Raw genomic sequence first — 21,162 nt, 5'->3', positions numbered from 1 at the left:
TAACTGTCCGACTATTGCCTTATTGTTAAGGCAACCATTAATCATAGGATTGTCTTATTCTGGATGGAGGCAATTTCCTGCTTCCTTGTGAGACAAATGGTCCACAGTAGTAATTTATGGTGCTTGGGCCAGAAGAATTGGCTGTCCAGCACATTGAACATTTTTGTAATGCTACGATGCTGTGAAAATGAAAAATAATTTCAAAGAACTCATGAACCTATTCATACTAATCTTATTCCTTCAACTTTGTCTTGGAATATTAATAAAAGAGGATTTAACCTTTCCAGTCTATTTGTACCCATATTTCCGTTGTGTTCCATGATTGTACTCTCACCTTGTGTCAAGTTAGAAATCTTTTTTAGGCCTGCAATATATTTGCTGTCATTCACAATGTTTTTCCACTCTCCCATTGAAATATCTCTTTACACATATAATATCAAATATCATCACACATAACAGATTTTGAAACATTCAGCTCTTGATCTAATGAAGATGCTGCTTCAATTGCAGTATACTTAACTAGGATACTGCAGCTTTGCATAATCTTATAGTTAACTAGATTGCCTCTTCAGCAACTTTTGTTTCTACTTGAGGCGATTACATAATTCTGTATTTCAAATTTGCAATTAAATATTCTTAATCCTTATCTTCCTAATAATGTCCTAATATAACCACGAAGTGTTATGGGTGCACATTTAATCTAGTGGCGTTTCTTTTCATCTAAATTGCTAAAAAAAAATCTTTAATTGGTCTAATATTTTAAGCTGCAGGAAGAAACTGCAGATGCTAGTTTAAATCAGAGTCACACAAAAAGCTGGAGTAACTCAGCATTTGTGGAGAGAAGGAATGGGTGACATTTTGGGTCGAGCCCCTTCTTCAGGCTCCTCCAGTCTGAAGAAGGGTCTCGACCCGAAACATCACCCATTCCTTCGCTCCAGAGATGCTGCCTATCCCGCTGAGTTACTCCAGCTTTTTGTGTCTTTCTAAAATTTAAAGTTTCTATATAATACCAAAATGGTTTACTATTTTGTTCAAGACACAAAAGATTGCAGGAATCATGAGAAAAAAGCAAAGTGAAAGAGGAACTTAATGGGTTTAGTCAGACGGAATAATCACAAAGAGTATTTAAGCTAACTCATAGGTGCTAGATGGGTTTATTTGTTAAAATATGGTGATCAATACAAATACCTTCTGTTAATTTCCAGTGCAGCATCAGTAATACTGCTTATGCACAGCAGTTGGGATCTTCTTCAAACTTCAACAGAAGTCATTGTAAATTTACTAAGTTACTATGTTTTTCACCAAGGCTGACCCGACCTATCATTGTTGATATTTGTGACCCCTTAATGATGTCTGAACTTGCATCCAGGTTCACCAGATGCCTTTCAGAATCCCATTAGTAATGTCAATTCTAAGTCTACACATCATATCGTCGAGTCACAGAGTGATACAGTGTGGAAACAGGCCCTTCGGCCGAACTTGGATATCAACTAACATATGAAAAGATCTTGTTAGTATTCTTCCCTTGTGAGCGTCACAAGGCAATTATTTCTGCTTCCTACTTGGTTTCATTCTTTCCTCGGACTTGAAGTACGTACTATCTCTCCCTCATTGCTAAACACAGTTGTTCCTTTTGCATCAAGCTCTCAAAAGACATTCCAATTCATTTCATCTCTTTTCCACCAAAATGGAATTCAAGCAAATACTAGATTCCTAACTTGTTTTCCTAATAGGCTACTTCCTCTCTCCGTCATATTTTTAAAATAAATGCAAATTTGCAGAATGACTACAACATTTGTAACCATAGTAATATAATGTTCCATGTATTCAACATCAGAGAGACAAAAATTAGTACTCCCAACCTCCCTGGGATTGACATGCTTTAGCATGCCAAAGACCGTGATAATTCAACAATGTGTGGGAAATCCACATTAGTTTGCTGTAAAGGATTCAGTGGACCAACGTTCTATCTTGTGCAACATTGGTCCTGTACCTATGGAAGTGAATCATACATCACAAGGCGTCAGTTCCAAACTTTGGGTAAATTTGCCCTAAAATGGCATTTCAACGTTACAGCATCTGGAATTTGGCAGGCAGACGTCGAGGACAGGATTATGGAGGATGTACATGTTGTCCACCAAAACCCCAACACTCCAACCCCAACCCAGCTAAAACAATCAATGCCTTTGCCGTTAAGATTAATGACCTTTGAAAATTCAGCCTGATCAAGCTTTTCTGTGTTGTAGACTCAAGAACCTCAGGCTAGGGAGCAGGCCCTCCAAGTAATGTTGAAAAATATTTTCACTTCCAGATTACACCACTGACATACGCAGCAGTCATGTGTGCCTTACAGATGGACGAACCAGTCCAGAAGTTACTAGATTAATTTTCCAGAATTGCACATGCCTTCAAATAAAATCCCACAGCATTGCATTTAAAACATTGCATTAAGCAAACCCAGTATCTCTTCAAAAATTAGATAATGAAAATATGATTAACTTTAATCATCTTGCCTTCTGTCTTATTTCTTTTTTTTAATCATGGTTGCTTGAACAGTGCTTTGTCGGAAGATATTGTTTTGGTATATCCCTAAAATCAACAGCGTGAAGAAAATACATTGTCAGTGGATGCATTAATTAAGATAAAGTGTTTCATATCTTCAGCATTAAAGAAGTTCCATTCACATAAGCTGGTGGCGAGAATATTTTTGTTTACAAACACACAGTGCAATTTAGATAAAAATGAACGGCATCATATCATCATTGTGATAATAATGCAAAGGCCAAGTTAGAAACACACTTGCCGAGAATCAGGCACTTTACTGCCTCTTTAAATAGGGAGAATAAGACACTGATTGAACATTACCGTCACTGTGACAAGGGGATTGATAGAAATAGCAAAACGCTAGTGGTAGAGAACTGTGCCGCTCTAATCTTCTCAACAGAAGGAATGGGAGGTAGAACCTAAAATGATCTCCTATTTTAAATTGGATATTTACAGGAATAATTTCAGCTATTCCACAATGCATTTGTTCGTTCTTCTTTCTGCAGAAATAATTATGATGGCAAACTCAAAGATGTCCCAGTTTTGTCTTCAATTGTGTCAAGGGCTGCCTGTAAAATGGGGACCAGCTGGAAGTGTTCCTGCAGACCACTTAATCTGCTCACCGTTGAAGGAGGAAGCTCTCGGGAGTGGCACAGGATTGAAGTATTGCGATGCCATTGAACGTCATTTTCTTTTCAAATGAATGTTAATAATTCTTAATTGCTGACCTAGATATCACAAATAATGTAATTCCCCCACTAATTTGCTGCTCAAGAGGAGCCTTCACTGTCAGAATGATTCTCTTGCAAGCACTCACTTGAATCACAAGAGCATAAGTTCAACTCACACCTAGGTATAAGAGCATGGTTGTAGGCTGACAATTCAATGCTGCATTGTCAGAGGCGTCTTATCTATGGTGAGACAACTGGCTGGATAATGCTGACAGATAGAGAATTGCTTGCAGGCTGCAGCAGGCACGACAGTGTGTTCTGATCTTCTGTGCCTGTGCACTGCGGCGGTACAGGAGCACTTACAGACAAGAGGATAAATACAGATTCACCCAACCTCTTACTCTGCCCCAAAACTCATCACTGAGCCTGGAAGAAGGAACGGCAGATCTGGGTTTACACTGAAGGAAGATACAAAATGCTGCAGCAACTCAGCGGGTCAGGCAGCATCTCTTGAGAAAATGAATAGGCGACTTTCCAGGTCGAGACACTTCATTAGACATCAGACTGAGTCCAGTCGTGTGTGTTCTGTAATGATCTGATCAAAGGGACAGATACATTTAGTGAGGTTTTCTTTTTAAAAGTTATTTACATTTTTAAATTTATTATTATTATTATTGATCGGAGCAGAATTAGGCCATTCGGCCCATTAGGTCATCTGAAGAAGGGTCTCGACCAGAAACATCACCCATTCCTTCTCTCCAGAGAAGCTGCCTGTCCCGCTGAGTTACTCCAGCATTTTGTGTCTACCTTCGATTTAAACCAGCATGTGCAGTCCTTTCCTATACAAGTCTATTCTTCCATTCAATCATGGCAGTATTGCAATTTAGATCAGTTAAATATATTTTGTGAATAATCAATTGTCTTGAATACAATTTTAAAAATATCTTTCTATTTAGTCTTTGATGTTTCTTCATGTTGCTGATCATCAGGTAGTTTTCCAAACTGTTTTACAGGCTTCTGATGGTTTACGTTGGTCAGAAGCCATCAGGCAGTCTGTGGGCTGAGCTTTGGTTTCTGCCACCCATGACCTAGTTATTGCTCTTGTCCTGCTACAGCTAGTGGTAGGGACACATCAGCAGTGCCAGCAACACATTGAGAGCTACATGGCTGCAAAAATTGAGAGTAACTGAGAAGTTAGCACAATGACAGCCACAAGGCAATTCCTCAGACCAGCCAGATCTGTTCCATCGATTGAGACCTTGTCTGCTCACTCAGTTCATAGAACTTAAAAATAAGAATCTCAATCTCATTCGCGTTTTGTGGGATCTTGTGCTGTGCAGATTGGCAGTAGTGGCAGGCAAAAATAAACCAGCCACTTTGTTTCCAGTTTACATTAATCCAAAAGGACTGAAGGTGGAATGAGTAAAAAATGACCATTAAATAGAAAGGCTGAGGTTAAGAATGCAATACAAAGTTATACAGAACCACCTATGTCCGGGGCCATGCTAAAATTCCCCCTAAATTCTGTCCTACTGGTTTAACCAGTAAGAATTTTTACCTGAATTAAATATTACTTAAAACAGTATACTAAATAGTCATTTAAAATATAAAATTAATAGTTGTCTCAAATATTACCATCATGTACCTTGTCGTTTGACATTAAAATTAGGTTCAAGTCACTTAATCTATCTTGGAAACCAAAGGAAAAGCCACAACATGCTTCAAGCAGATTAACCTATGTTTTCTATTTACAAAGTGTGAGAAAATCAGGCTGAATTGTAACTATTGATATTATTCGCACACCTGCGGGATCTCTTCTGCAACTGAGAATAACTATTTGTGTCATTTAAGAATTGCTTGGATCAGAATTGGGTCAATGTATCTGGTTAGATATTTCAGTGGGTCTATTTAGATTTGGGATGCCATCCACTGCCTGCTTCAGGTAAGTACAACATGCAGCTTAAAAGAAGCAGCAGCTGCTCCACAGGAAGATAATGAAAAGAATCCAAAGCAGAAACACACACACGGTGTTCTAAACCTCATTTTCTCATTTACCCCACCACATTCATCTTTGTCTGTTCCTTTCACAAAACTAACTTCCTTTGGAATGGCATCCTCGTAGATAGTTTTCAGACTACCTTAGCACTTACATCAGATGTAAAATATAAAACCCTTTTATCCTGTGCATTTGTGTCTATTCTATGAGGAATCCATTTTCTCTCCCTGTGAACTAAAGACACTAATGGTCAGTAACTAAAAGAATGACCTCAAATTAAATCCAGTTGCCAAACCCTTCCTGCATTTCAGTTCTTCCTGTTTTCTTCTTGAATTGAACATAATTTCACTTCAAGAAATGCAAATTGAACTATGATTTAGGTTGCAATGTTTCTGGTAATAATATTAGTCTGTTTAGGACTTAACCTTCACATTTGTACAATATTTCACCCAATTATTTCAGAACTCAGGACGTGAGGCACCAATTGAAATGGTTTGATAATCCCAAATTCCAGAGCTGTCTGTCACTATAGCCTGGTGGAAGTGAGTTTTATTAATCCTTGTCTGATATATTGGGTAGATCATACTGCTGAGATGGGATTTTCGTTCCAAGAGTATGAGATGGAACACTTATCCTGTCAACCAATCATAGAGTCACAATTATGACAATTGTTCTGCAATCCTTAATCCTGACAGCTTCACACAGCCAGCCTGAAGGACACTCTGTCACAAGTGCAATCTACTGAATTAGAAAGTGGAATCAAGAAAATCCTTCGAAATCTTTCAACTGCACTTCACAAAGTCTTACACAAAGTAGAAGACAAAGGAAATTTGTAACTCATTAGATATGCATTATATAGTATATGCCTGGAGTACATGATTTTAGTTTCTACATGAGGGGGGCCAAAGGGAAAATGCAATTTGATTTTCTTTTCTTAAATAAAGTTTTCTGGCGAATGACCTAGGATAAAGACTTTAGTACTGTTGCCAGGGGTTGGGATTGATTCTCGAGAACAACTAATATGAATATAGAAAGAAATGCAAAGAAAATAAATGCATCCCAAACTTTACAACTTTTGCATTGGAACACTCAATTCAGGTTTTAGAGAAAGTCCACACCCAGACCAGTTGAGGTGAAACAGCATAAATCACATTCTCATTGTAGACCATGTTAAATGAATAAAGCATTGTCAATTTCTTCTGCTCACAGCAAGTACCTTTTCTTTGAATATTTTTTTATATCAAGGCCAGGCCCTTTGGGTGCTCAGCAAGGGCTGGCAGAGGCTGTCATCGCTGTATTGATTTGTAATGCAATTTGCTGCACCATGTCATTTTCCTAAATCGTGCAGTAGCTGAGACACACCTACCGGCCAATCTGCAAGAGCAGATTTTGTTACATTTGGCACTACTAAATACATTGAATACAGCGTACGGAAAATAAAATAGTGACCTGTGAGCAACTGAGACATAAACTCTGAAAGCTTTGAATCAAGATTGTGACATATAGTGTTAAATCAAGACAATTCCAAAACACATTCACAAAATTCCTAATTACATCATAGCAACAGTTTAAAAAATATGAATATGCAACATACATTCCTCCCCACACAAATATCACGTATATAATTTATTTTTTATTACTTTATTTCTTAACTGGCTCCGTTTTTTTGCAATTTCTAATATGCAGCAGTAATATATTCACATACAGCCAGTGATTTACACACAGCCTGTTTCAGCATAACCCCTTGCCCTGGGAAATCTACATAGCACGTCAGTGACAGCACAACTCTGAAGAATAAAAGAACACCCAGGATCTTTATGAAAATGCATTCACAACCTCTGAAAAGGATGCCCGATGAGCTGATATTTTGGCATAACCTGAATGACAGACTGAAAGCATCCCTCTATCTCTCTCCCTCTCACCCAGCAATCAGAGCTCCATCACAGCAATGAAAAGGAACCTACCTTGAGCGTGTGCTGCTCTCCCTTCAAACCTGCACACATCCTCCACTTTCCAACGAATGCCCTTCTTGGGGAGTCACTGAGTGATTTTGGAAGCCTTCAGCAGTGACAAAAAATATTTCTCCCGCCCCCCCCAGAAAATAAAATCTCAGCAGCTGAGTCTGAATACCTATGGAACACAGCAGTCAGCAGGCCACATCTTCCATACCTTATACATCACTACCACATTCCCTCTAATAAAATGCCCAGAAGCTTCAGGCGTTTCTATAAACACTATAAACCCAGGAGACAGTGCACCATATTTCTCCTTTAGGTTCATCTTAGGCTATTTATAACATGATATTCAACCAATTATCCAATGAACTGTAAAGTAAAATACATTTGCTGCCTCAAATTATTAACTCTTGCAAGTTTTGTTCTGAACAAAGATTGTTGAAAATTGTGAGGAAATGTTTCGCTCCCCTGCATATTGTGAATCTTGTTAAACTATGCTTTTTATTCCTCTTTGGATTTTAAGGTATTTACCGAACATTATTGGCTCACACTATATAAAGGATCAATGAGCACGTGTGCTGAAAGCTGAACAAGTCTTTCAGTACTCAGAAGGTTAATTCAAATATTTGCAGTATTTATCTTAATTAGCCTGCACATTCATTGTTTAATTAAATTAACAAAAAGCAAACCTGTCAATCATTTCTGGCTTCTCAAAAAGACCATATGGTGTTTTTATATTAAAATAAAACAATACAATCAGTCATTCTCAAGCTGGTTTAGTGTGTAAGTACAGTGCCTGCTGTGATACTGAGGTCCCAGAATCCAGAATCTCTCGGCTGTTATCACCTCTGCAGTACTTGTTGTAGTAAAGCTGGCTGAGTCCTTCTGGTTACTGAAAAAAAATCATTCAGGGTTCCTGCCCCTTGGTCACGATCCAAACTGAATAATGCAGACTCAGTCTCTCCCTCATCCACCCAAATTGAATCCATTCTCATTAATCTAGATATCTAGAAAATACTGACTTACCACTTAAACTGACAACCCAGGAGCCGACCTCAGTGTTGATTTGAGACAGCCATCTTTTTCTACAACAAAATAATGGAAATTAGTGATTTTAATATGAGATTTGGGCAGAAGGATATCAGAGACATAATGAAAACAGAAAATGCTGGAAATACTCGGCTGGTCAGGCTGCATCTGTGGGAAGAGAATCAGAATTAACATTTCAGGCCGTTTCCATCTTCCAGAGCTCAACAGCTTGTTAAGCTGCTGGGAGAGTGGGGAAGAAGGGAGGGAATGTCTCTGATAACTGGATCTGAAACCGAGGGGACCGTTGGAGAATGTGCTTCTTTTCAGCCATAAGGTTCATGTGGACGAATTCCTGATACATCGGGATATTAATACCTTGCAATGGACAAGCTACACTGGAATTGAGAGAGAAACCTTCAGGACTGGGCAGTGAGAGCAGGAACATAACCAGGAAAATTAGTATATCTCGACCTCTGAATTGACGATCAGATGAAAGGCATTGCAGTTTGTGGGATATTGCTGTGCACAGTGGCTGTCTCTTTTCCTGCAATAGACAACAGCACAGTGATACAGTGGGTAAAGCTGCTGCCTCAAAGCACCAGAGACCCCAGTTCCATCCTGACCTGTGTGCATGTGCTCATTTTGCACACTCGCAATGACAACATGGGTTTCCTTCAGGTGCTCTCGTCCGCTCCCACATCCCAAAGACAAGTATTTTGGTAGGTTAGTTTGTCACTGTAAATTGTCCTTGGTGTGTAGAGTAGGCGTAGAGTCTGGGGAGAGCTGAATGTGGGGAAAATAAAAGTGGCATTATTGCAGCATGGTGGCGCAGCGGTAGAGCTGCTACCTCACAGCACAGAGACCTGAGCTTCATCCTGACCGCGGATGCTGTCTGTGCCTGCGTGGGTTTTCTGCAGGTGCTCCGCTTTCCTCCCACATTCTAAAGACGTGCAGGTTCATAGGTTAATTAGCTTCTGTAAATCGCCCCCTAGAGTGTAGAATGCGGAAGTGGGATAACATAGAACTAGTATATGGCCTCAGTGGGCCGAAGGGCCTGTTTCCACTCTGTTTCTCCACACTAAACTAATGACAAAGACTGCTTGATGGTCAGCATGGACTTGGTGGACTGACGGGCCTCTATCTCTGTCATATCTCTCCATGACTCTCGTTAGCTTGGGTCATTGAGATGTCTAGTCACAATTCTCATCACCTTTCACCCCTCACTCCTCTATCCCACTGTCCACCCACCCCTGCCCCTCCCCAACTTCCCTCCCACTCTCCATCCACCCCTGCCCCCCTCACTCTCTACCCACCCCTGCCCCTCCACTCACCTCTACCCCCTCTCCCCTCACTTCTCCCACCCCTGACCCCTCCCCCTCACTCTCCTCCCCCCTCCCTGCCCCCTCCACGCCCACATCACCCCCCACCCCACCCCCATCACTCACCTCTGGTTTGACTTTCTCTTTGCTTTGCCTTGTGCAGTTCCGGAACTTTCTGCTGACCTCAATGCGCTGCGGCTGCAAATTGTTTGCTGGGGGAGACGAGACACAGTACAGTCATACTGAGATCATCACCCTCTCCGTGGGCGAAGACAACAATGTTTCACCAGCCTGAAGCCCAGCAAATGTTGTTGGGTGCCGGGGAGAGGATGGGACTAGCTCAGGGACTAGCTGGTCGGCATGGTCGAGCTGGGCTGAAGGACCTGTTTACGAGCTGTTTGACACTACAACCCAACTCTGTACCCCCTCCATCAGCAACTCCGTTCTTTGCCCAAATGTTTCTGTTTCAGTTTAGCTTTAGCTTATTGTCACGTTTCAAAGCCACTGCCCTTCGCTCCTCTCCAATCCAACTCCTGCCCACCCACCCACCCGAATACCTGTCGAAACAATGAACTGCAGATGCTAGTTTATAAAAAAAGACTTAAAGTGCTGGAGTAACCTCGTATGTTCCCCCAGTTTCCACACACACCCAGACCCATCCCTCCATATTCTTGCCGCCCTCTTCGCCCAATTCCAGCTCAGTTCAATGTCCTGTCCCTCACTCCATCCTGGACATGGGCACTCTCCTCTTGAAACCAGATCTCCCTTGGGCTCTGCGCAAGCTACACCCCCATTTCATTTCACAAGCTAGACAACATACTGGGAATGGGGGCAAGCCTGCAGTATATGGGTGCACAGCAAGTAGGGAGAATGGGATAAGAATAGAGCGATATTAAAAGGGAGTGGAGAGTGGAATTAAATTGGGAGGAAGAGTTGGAGAGAGCAATATTAGAGTTTGGGGAGGTGGGCAGTGCATCCAGTAGAGTGGTTGCCTCTTAAAGCCAGAGAGCGAGCTTCAATTCTGGTTCCCAGTGCTGTCCGCGTAAAGTTTGCAAGTTCTCCCTGTGGCCCCGTGGATTTCTCCCTGGTGCTCCAGTTTCCTCCCACATCGCAAGAATGTGCAGGTTGGTAGGTTAATTGGCCACTCTATGTGTAATTACCCCTAATGCATGGGCGAAATGTGAGAAGCTGAACGTGTTGAAAGAGGACAGAAGTACACCTAATTATGGAGAATTGGCCCTGGAGTTGGGGACTTCACTGGTCATCTGGTCAAGTGGCTCTGGTGACCAACAAGGCTTCAGAGAATGAAAGACCAATGTGAAGGTCAGAGATGTGTGATTTCATTGGGGCTGGACACAAACCGTAACAATGTTGGTGTAGGTGCGGGTCAGAGACATCTGGGCATGCATCCAGGGGAGACACTATGGTATATGATTGAACCAAATTTGACAAGGGAAGGAAAAAAAGTAAGGCCAACACACATCTAATGTGTAAAATTACACTGGCACTAAGAATGAACAGGATGAGATGTGGTGGAAGCCATGAAGAGGGAATGAACAGTAAGCAGGTATGTGAAAAGGATACAAAAGTAGATGTGGGCAGGGATGCCTGAGTAGAAGATATAGAAAGGTTTTAGGGGATGTTAACATGTTAAGTGAATGGACCAAGATCATGGGAGATCATCTATTTTGTTAGGAACAAATAGAAAGACAGGGTGTTTTCTAAGTGGTGCCTGATTAAAAAGACAGTGTTGAGAAGCTCCAGGATGCCACTGTACATGAATCATTGAAAGTGAACATGCAGGTTCAGTTGGGAATGCAAATAGTATAGTAGTTTCTGTTCAAACAGGATTTTAGTACGTAAGTGAAGACATGTTACTCCAATTATGTGAAACCTGGTGAGATTGCATCTAAATGCTGTACATAGATCTGTTCTCCCTACCCAAGGATAACCAAGGAAAGGTATTCTTCCAACAGAGGAAGACCAATGAAGGTTTACCAGGTTGAATGATGGCTTGGCATAGGGAGAGACATTAAGCAGATGACGCCTATATTTTCCTAAATTTCAAAGAATAAGAGGTGATCTCGTTAAAACAAACAAAATTCTTACAGGTCTTCACATTGCAAATGTGGAACTGATATTCCACTGTGGTTTCTAAAGCCAGGAAGTAGCCTCATTCAGAACCGAGATAAGAAATGTCTTCACACACGGGAAGTGAATCACTGGAATTCTCAGCCAAAGAGGGGTTTGGAGATGGAATCATTGGGTATATTGAAGCCAGACTGAGACATTTTTTGATGGTAAAGAAACCAAGGAATATTTGGATAGTGCAGGAAAGTGGCATCTAGGCAAAAAGATCAGCCATGGTCTTACTAAATGGCAGAGAAGGTACGAGAGGTTAGATCTGCTGCAAAATACCTAGCCACCTGCTCTGCTCCTGTAGCACAGTATTTATATGGCTCATCTAGGTGATTTTCTCTTCAATGGTGACGCCCCAGAATATTGGTGATCGGGGAGGATTTGGCAGCGGTGATACAATTGAATGTCTTCAGATAAACGATTGGTCTCCCTCTTGTTGGAGTTGGTTATCACTTGAGATTTCTGCGAAACATTACTTGCCGCTTACCAGCAGATGACAATTGTTGTGTGGGTCTGACTGCAGGCATGCATATAGGCTGCTTCATTTACCAAGGAGACATGAGTAGAATATTGCACTATCATCAGCGTGCAGCTCCAACTCTGGCCTTATGACGTCTGGAAGTCAGTAATGAAGCCGCTGAGGACTGTTGAACTTAGGGCACTGTGCTGAAGATGTCCTGCACTATTCCAGAGGCTGAGATGATTGATTCTGACAACCACAACCATCATCCATTGGAATGCGTATTCTTTGATGCTGATTACTTTAACCGAGCACCTTATGCCACACTTGATCAAACGTCAAGGGCTGTCACTGTTACCTCGCTTCTCGAATTTAGCGCTTTGGTCAATGTTTGTATCTTGGCTGTGATGCAGCTGTAAGTAGTTTCGTCTCGTTTAGTAGAGTTTAGTGTAATTTTGTTTTGTTTATTTTAGTTTAGTTTAGTTTAGAGATACAGCATGGAAACGGGTTATTCGGCCCATCAAGTCCACGCCTACCAACAATCACCTTGTTCAATAGTGCTGTCTTACAGTCTAGGGACAATTTCTAGAAGTCAATTAACCTACAAACCTGCACACCTTTGGAATGTGGGAGGAAACTGGAGCACCCAGAGAAAACCCATGCAGTCACAGGGAGATCATGCAAATTCCACACATACAACACCCGTAATCAGGATCAAACCCGGATCTCTGGCCCTGGAAGGCAGTATTTCTACCGCTGCATCACTGTGCCACCGTGATCCATGTGATTCCAAAACTCGACAAGTAAGTTAGTGGTGAGTAAGTATCACTTGTTACGCCATTGATGACAGCTCTTACTTTACTGATAATTGAGCGAATATTGACTGGGCAATTTGTGGTCTAAATTGTATTTATCTTACTTTCTTTTGACAGAACATGGCTAGGCAATTTCCCACGCTGTCACATAGATAGCAGCTTTGCACTGTACTGGAACAGCTTGGCTAGTGGCACTGCCAGCTCTGGAGATTAGGCCTTCAAACCTGCAGCTGGGATGTCATCTGGTCTTGTAGACTTTCCTGTAAACCTTGCTGACGGTGCTGTTCATCATTTCTAGATATTTCAGTTATTCTCTTTCCTCTTCCACATGGCAAGAAAAGGGAGCACAGAACACTAATTGTGTTCTAACTAGAAGATGCTCTTCAGCCTTCCCACCGCTCATATCTGGATTTAGTGTTGTGTAATGATCCTGATCTGATAAGGGGACTAGAGGTAAAAGAGCCATTAGGAGGCAGTGATCACAACATGATAAGTTTTACTCTGCAAATGGAAAGGCAGAAGGGAAAATCGGAAGTGTCGGTATTACAGTATAGCAAAGGGGATTACAGAGGCATGAGGCGGGAGCTGGCCAAAATTGATTGGAAGGAGGCCCTAGCAGGGAAGACGGTAGAACAGCAATGGCAGGTATTCCTGGGAATAATGCAGAGGTTGCAGGATCAATTTATTCCAAAGAGGTGGAAAGACTCTAAGGGGAGTAAGAGACACCTGTGGCTGACAAGGGAAGTCAGGGACAGCATAAAAATTAAGGAGAGGAAGTATAACATAGCAAAGAAGAGTGGGAAGACAGAGGATTGGGACTCTTTTAAAGAGCAACAAAAGTTAACTAAAAAGGCAATACGAGGAGAAAAGATGAGGTACGAGGGTAAACTAGCCAATAATATAAAGGAGGATAGCAAAAGTTTTTTTAGGTACGTGAAGAGGAAAAAAATAGTCAAGGCAAATGTGGGTCCCTTGAAGACAGAAGCAGGGGAATTTATTATGGGGAACAAAGAAATGGCAGACGAGTTAAACCGTTACTTTGGATCTGTCTTCACTGAGGAAGATACACACAATCTCCCAAATGTTCTAGGGGCTGGAGAACCTAGGGTGATGGAGGAACTGAAGGAAATCCACATTAGGCAGGAAATGGTTTTGGGTAGACTGATGGGACTGAAGGCTGATAAATCCCCAGGGCCTGATGGTCTGCATCCCAGAGTACTTAAGGAGGTGGCTCTAGAAATAGTGGAAGCATTGGAGATCATTTTTCAATGTTCTATAGATTCAGGATCAGTTCCTGTGGATTGGAGGATAGCAAATGTTATCCCACTTTTTAAGAAAGGAGGGAGAGAGAAAACGGGTAATTATAGACCAGTTAGTCTGACATCAGTGGTGGGGAAAATGCTGGAGTCAATTATAAAAGACGAAATTGCTGAGCATTTGGATAGCAGTAACGGGATCGTTCCGAGTCAGCATGGATTTACGAAGGGGAAATCATGCTTGACAAATCTACTGGAATTTTTTGAGGATGTAACTAGGAAAATTGACAAGGGAGAGTCAGTGGATGTGGTGTACCTCGACTTTCAGAAAGCCTTCGACAAGGTCCCACATAGGAGATTAGTGGGCAAAATTAGGGCACATGGTATTGGGGGTAGGGTACTGACATGGATAGAAAATTGGTTAACAGACAGAAAGCAAAGAGTGGGGATAAATGGGTCCCTTTCGGAATGGCAGGCAGTGACCAGTGGGGTACCACAAGGTTCGGTGCTGGGACCCCAGCTATTTACGATATACATTAATGACTTAGACGAAGGGATTAAAAGTACCATTAGCAAATTTGCAGATGATACTAAGTTGGGGGGTAGTGTGAATTGTGAGGAAGATGCAATAAGGCTGCAGGGTGACCTGGACAGGTTGTGTGAGTGGGCGGATACATGGCAGATGCAGTTTAATGTAGATAAGTGTGAGGTTATTCACTTTGGAAGTAAGAATAGAAAGGCAGATTATTATCTGAATGGTGTCAAGTTAGGAGGAGGGGGAGTTCAACGAGATCTGGGTGTCCTAGTGCATCAGTCAATGAAAGGAAGCATGCAGGTTCAGCAGGCAGTGAAGAAAGCCAATGGAATGTTGGCCTTCGTAACAAGAGGAGTTGAGTATAGGAGCAAAGAGGTCCTTCTACAGTTGTACCGGGCCCTGGTGAGACCGCACCTGGAGTACTGTGTGCAGTTTTGGTCTCCAAATTTGAGGAAGGATATTCTTGCTATGGAGGGCGTGCAGCGTAGGTTCACTAGATTAATTCCCGGAATGGCGGGACTGTCGTATGTTGAAAGGCTGGAGCGATTGGGCTTGTATACACTGGAATTTAGAAGGATGAGGGGGGATCTTATTGAAACATATAAGATAATTAGGGGATTGGACACATTAGAGGCAGATAACATGTTCCCAATGTTGGGGGAGTCCAGAACAAGGGGCCACAGTTTGAGAATAAGGGGTAGGCCATTTAGAACGGAGATGAGGAAGAACTTTTTCAGTCAGAGGGTGGTGAAGGTGTGGAATTCTCTGCCTCAGAAGGCAGTGGAGGCCAGTTCGTTGGATGCTTTCAAGAGAGAGCTGGATAGAGCTCTTAAGGATAGCGGAGTGAGGGGGTATGGGGAGAAGGCAGGAACGGGGTACTGATTGATAGTGATCAGCCATGATCGCATTGAATGGCGGTGCTGGCTCGAAGGGCTGAATGGCCTACTCCTGCACCTATTGTCTATTGTCTATTGTCTATTGTCTATATCAAGAGGCGAGTTGTGGGAGGAATAAACACTGCAGGATGGGGTGGGGGGGAAGAGAGATTGGGGGAAAGGGGGGTGGGGGGGAGTAAGAGTGGGGCTGGGGGAGGAGTGAATTGGGGGTGGGGGGAGGAGAGTGTGGGGAAAAGAGGGGGTCGTGAGGAAAGGGGAGGTGGGGGAGAGTTAGTGGGGGTGGGGGAGGGGTGGAGGGTGCTAGACCAGTGCAAAAAACCCCGCCATTTATTTTAAAGAAAAAACGTGATTTTCACACGTCATAATGGGACCCCAACGAGGTTTGGGCCCAACAGGTGCACCCTTTACTAGTATATTTTAATTTACTTTACATTTACTTTAGTTAAGCTGTTGAATTTTAGAAACTAATTTGCTGCCTTAACTGAGAGCTGTTTTAAGGCAATAATAGATTCTTAACTGCAAAGGAGATGTAATTAGGTATCCACCGATTAACAGTTTATTTCCTGGGGTGGTTAGTCTATCCTGCAATTGAAGACAGTATGGGGCAGTCTTTGCGTGGAGTGTAAATTGGGCAAGTGATGGGAAAGCCATCTGTTCTGCACGCCTGACGCAATTGGCAGAGGTCCTGTGCCATTTTAATAGTTGGGTCTAATTTAAATACAATTGGTGAGCAGCCAGCACTAATCATAATCCCTGTGGACAGCACACTCATTAGATGGGCAGGAAATCCACTAGTTAAAGGTAAATCTGTGGATTTTAATGGGAAGGGTGGCTTTTAAACAATGGGCATCCATGTTCTGCAGTCATTGAAAATGGTGAGCTTCATGGATGCAAGCCAGGAGGTACTCAGGACAAGTTTGCCAAAGGAACAAGGCCTTTCCCCTCTTCCCCATAGGGATTTCTAAAGGATCCCCATGAAGACAAGCGTGACATTGTTGGATCCCTTCAGATGTTCAAAATGTTCCGTACAGTAGTTACAAGGGCCTTGAAATGCTTTAAATAACAAAAAACTGAAATATTAACTTTCTCAAGAAAAAATTCCAGAGACTTTCCACAGAATAGCTATGGGATGTGTCTAATTAATTCAGGAAATGATTCCCTCACAATCTGTAGCATTGAATGGATCAGCAAGAATGATGCAAACAAAGGTAGAAATGTAATTAGAAGTAACCTTATTGCTTATTTACATATATTTTTGTATGCATATTTATTATGCCTCAGTGTGCTTCCTGCGGGAAATTCAAGCAACTGAATGGAAGCCATCCTATATAATGAACCAGCCACACGCTGACAGTCCTGCAATCATGTTCCTCCTGAGCTCACATAAATAAAAGGTATTTATTCACAAAATGCTGGAGTAACTGAGCAGGTCAGGTAGCATCTCAGGAGAGAAGGAATGGGTGACGTTTCGGGTCGAGACCCTTCTTCAGACTGAAACATCACCCATTCCTTCTCTCCTGAGATGCTGCCTGACCTGCTGAGTTACTCCAGCATTTTGTGAATAAATACCTTCGATTTGTACCAGCATCTGCAGTTATTTTCTTACACTTTCTTTCGCATAAATAAAAGATCTTCTCGGGCTTTTCGATTGAACAACTTCCAGCAGGCTCTTCAAAGATCACGTTAGAGGGTTCATTTCTTGGCATAGCTGGAGGAATGCCACAGCGTACACACCAGTTACAACTGTTGAAGCTTCCACACTAGTGTATGATCTGGATTTACATACCTAAGGAGCCCAACGTTTCTTTAATACTGGGAACCCTAGACAATAAAAATATGCTCAAAATAACGTAATTTTGTCAACTGGAGACGCAGTTCAGCTGCCAATGTTCCCAATGTTATATATGATAATCTGGTTTACATTGTAGTTAGGTAACCCCGCAAAAGTTGTGAACACTGCCCAGTCCATCACGGGTTCTGACCTCGAAGGGATTTACAGCAGTCACTGCCACAAAAAGACAGCCAGCATCATCAGAGAGTCACACCACTTTGGCCACACACTCATTTCACCTCTGCCAGAAGATACAGGGAGGTACTAGAAGGTACAGGAGCCTGAAAACTGTAACGCCCATGTTCAGGTACAGCTCCTCCCCACAGCCATCAGGCTATTAAACACTACAACCTCCAAATGAACTGAACTACATAGACTATTATTGTTAATATTTCACTATAATTGTTTGTTTTTTATATGCGCATACGTGTGCATGTGAATATATATATATATATATATATATATATATATATATATATATATATATATATATATATATGTGTATGTGTGTGTATATATATGTATGAATGTATATTCATACATTCATACATATGTATGTATGTATATATATTCATACATATGTATGTATGTATGTATGTATATATATGTGTATGAATGTATTTGGCAGTATGTGTATATATACACACTGACTGACCTATTTTTCCGTTTATTATATTGTTTGCAGTACTATATTCACATATTCTGTTGTGCTGCTGCAAATAAGAATTTCATTGTTCTATCAGGGACATAAATGACAAGAGGGGTCAAGCAACCTTTTTTTCTCTGAGATTCATGAACCTTTGGAAGTCTTTTCTTCAAAGTGCAGTGAAAGATGTGCTTTTGAAATTTTTCAAGTCAGAGGAACATAAATGCTTCATAATCAGACGGCCGTGAAGATATTAAATGGCTGAGCAGGCTTGTGGGTGGGTCAAACGGGGAAATGCTTCCCATTTGTTCGCATCTCCAGTCGACAAAATGACATGTTACTTTGATAAAAAAGCAACATTTAATTGTCGAGGGTGCCTGCAACTAACAAAAACATTGGGCTCCTTAAGTATGTAAATCCGGATCTTACATTAGTGTGGAAGCTTGAACATCGAATGTTTGAATATAAATCTAGAATTCCAGGATTAGAACATTGGTTCCAGCAGTCTCTGGATATTACTGATATTACAACGATAAATACACTCTCTCCCGAGAATGTTATCCTTCCTGCAGTGTGATATCCAGAAATGCTCAGTACTCCTGATATGGTGTTATTAACATATTGTGTATCTGTATTACCCTTTCCATCCACTTATAGTCCAGTTATCTAAGTACAAAGGACAGCTTTTCATTAGCTTTTGAATTTCTTTCTGCATCTTTCAATGTTCGATCCAATTCCATAACATAGTATTCAATTCAGTCTTATCGCTACCTCAAACCAAAAAGGCCTCAGGAGCAGTTGGCATGCCCGGTGAAGCTGCAAAAGTGTGTTAGAAGGCCGAGACCCAAACATAATGCTAAGCTCACGTAGCAGTGATCACTGCCCAGCTGTGTTTGGAGACACAAGCTACCTACAGCAGTCACCACAAAGCAATGGAGAGGTGCCAACAAAGCTGTCTCTGCCAAATTAGCTGGTAGGATAAACAAACCAATATGAGCATCCTCTTCCACACCACTACCCCGAGGATTGAGCTCAGCCAGCTCCAAAATCGAGGGTGCATTGTTCATGCTCCCACACCTGACCAAAAAGACAGAGAAAATACTACAAAGCCTCCTTAACAAATGCAAGCCCCCACTTGTATCCCATCGTGGGCGACCCTACCCATGATTTTCAAAATTTAGAGGGTGTATTCAGAATGGTGTTAAGAATCCATTTGTCCACAGATACTCAGTAAAGATGACGGCAGTGCACCACATCACAAATCATTCACCATCTTATGCTTCACCTGTGGAATAGTCTGTCTGCTTTGAGTCTAGTCATCTAAATACAAAGGTCTTAGTGGTTACCTCAGAACAAAAAAGTATTGCATCTTTTGATTGGAAAATGTAGAAGTATTAAAAAATATAAAACATTACGAAGGGAGTGTAGTGATGTTATAGATAGGTCCAACAAAATCTCGATTTGAAACATTGCAACAAATGTAATGGCCTCTTTCTGTGCTACAAAATTATTTGAATCTGTGTAAAGTAAGCAGCAGTGGATTTGAGACCTGCATGCAAGAACCACCCATGCTGTAACACAGATATTGTATTTGTCCCTGTGCAACTTTTTTGCATGTGTAGTGCAAACCCAATTTGCACATATAAATAGTTACATGATTCTGTTTGGCAGGAATTCAGATGGCAGTTCAGGTAAACGAGCATTAACATTTCTTCTCAATGAAATTGCATTTAATATTTAGCATCTCGAGTATACCGCCAAGAATATGGGAGCCGTATCTTTGACAATATTATTGCATTTTCCTCAAGAAATTTTAAAACATTCCTCCCCTTTTTACCTAAACACTGCTAGCTATATTAAATTGCCACACCAACTTTAGTGCAACTTAAACGTATTAATAATGTTAATAAAATGAAAATATGTACTCAGTAGCTTCCAGATAAGTGCTGAATGTTTGATCATTTTATCTCATTCATTATCTCTTCCTACAACCATTTTGGACTAGTTGATGTCAAGGGTCACACTGCAAAAAGCCAGCACCAAAAAAAAAGCCATTTGTTATTTATTGTACATAACAGCAGTTCCTTTTACTAAACACAGCAGTGAAAAAATAGTACATTTACAATGTTCTTGAAATCAGCCAGTGGAATTGATGAAAATGAAAACTGAATCTTATCTGAGGAATCTTTAAAGAAAGGAAATGTCAGCTCTCAAGTGTGTTGCTTGTTGAACTTGTGCCAAGATCAGTAGTCACAATCGTTACATGTTGAAGTCTCCAATCATTTTGTCAGTATTCATCGTTGTACAGAATGCAAAAGCAAAACATTTAATCCATGGTAGCAAATACTAAGTCATAAATGGCTAAAGAAATGCACATTTCCAAAGTGTGTGGGAGAGAATCATTGGGACAAGGAGGAGGTTGATCAAATTATCAGGTCATCTATTGGATAATGACTGGTCTGAGCTGGGAAGGGAGGTGAAAGTTACACATTCTTATTCCCTCTTGTGATCAATAAAAATAAAATTATGTCGATTTTACTCAAAAACGAATGAATGAAACTTCTAATCGAGACACTCCATATAAATTCACCCAATCAATCAGCAACTTCAGTGAAATTTCAGCCCAAGTCTTACAGTACTAACAAAAACACCAAACTCATATTTTTGGTGCATTCTGGAAAAAAGGAATTGGGAGAATTCCTCAGCAGAAAATTTAGAATTTTGATATCACCTGAAAAAAGGATTAGAGAAGGTTTGGAGAATGGAGTTGAGAGGGGAAGATAGATCAGCCATGATTGAATAGCGGAATAGACTATAGATGGGCTGAATAGCCTAATTCTGCTCCTATCACTTACAAACCTATTTAGCCACAAGTGTTTTTTGGATCATCTTACTTCTTTGTGTCTTGAAACAGTGATTGTAAAATGTGTATACTCTGCTGGAATTAGAGTACAATTTACAATTTGTGCTGTGGATGAAGCCTAGATCATCAGTTTGTGGAAATATCAGGTGAGCAAGGAGCAGTGCTTGACTCCATCTCTTGCCTGTCAACTTGTTTGCTTTCAAAAGA

At 41.3% G+C, this 21,162-nt stretch overlaps 1 protein-coding gene across 2 annotated transcripts in view; it reads right to left on the bottom strand.

Moving 5' to 3' along the window:
* dab1a (DAB adaptor protein 1a) overlaps nucleotides 1-7,382 on the bottom strand; it is a 525,252-nt gene extending 517,870 nt beyond the window's left edge. For both annotated transcript variants that reach the window (XM_078407331.1, XM_078407334.1), the window contains exon 1: nucleotides 7,176-7,382. The gene's annotated coding sequence lies outside the window, so the exon portion shown is untranslated. The remainder of the gene's footprint in view (nucleotides 1-7,175) is intronic.
* Between the last annotated feature and the right edge of the window lie 13,780 nt (nucleotides 7,383-21,162).

The sequence above is a fragment of the Rhinoraja longicauda genome, chromosome 11, assembly GCF_053455715.1.
Source record: "Rhinoraja longicauda isolate Sanriku21f chromosome 11, sRhiLon1.1, whole genome shotgun sequence".
Lineage (NCBI taxonomy): Eukaryota > Metazoa > Chordata > Chondrichthyes > Rajiformes > Arhynchobatidae > Rhinoraja > Rhinoraja longicauda.
This window is presented reverse-complemented; position numbering and strand designations above follow the sequence as displayed.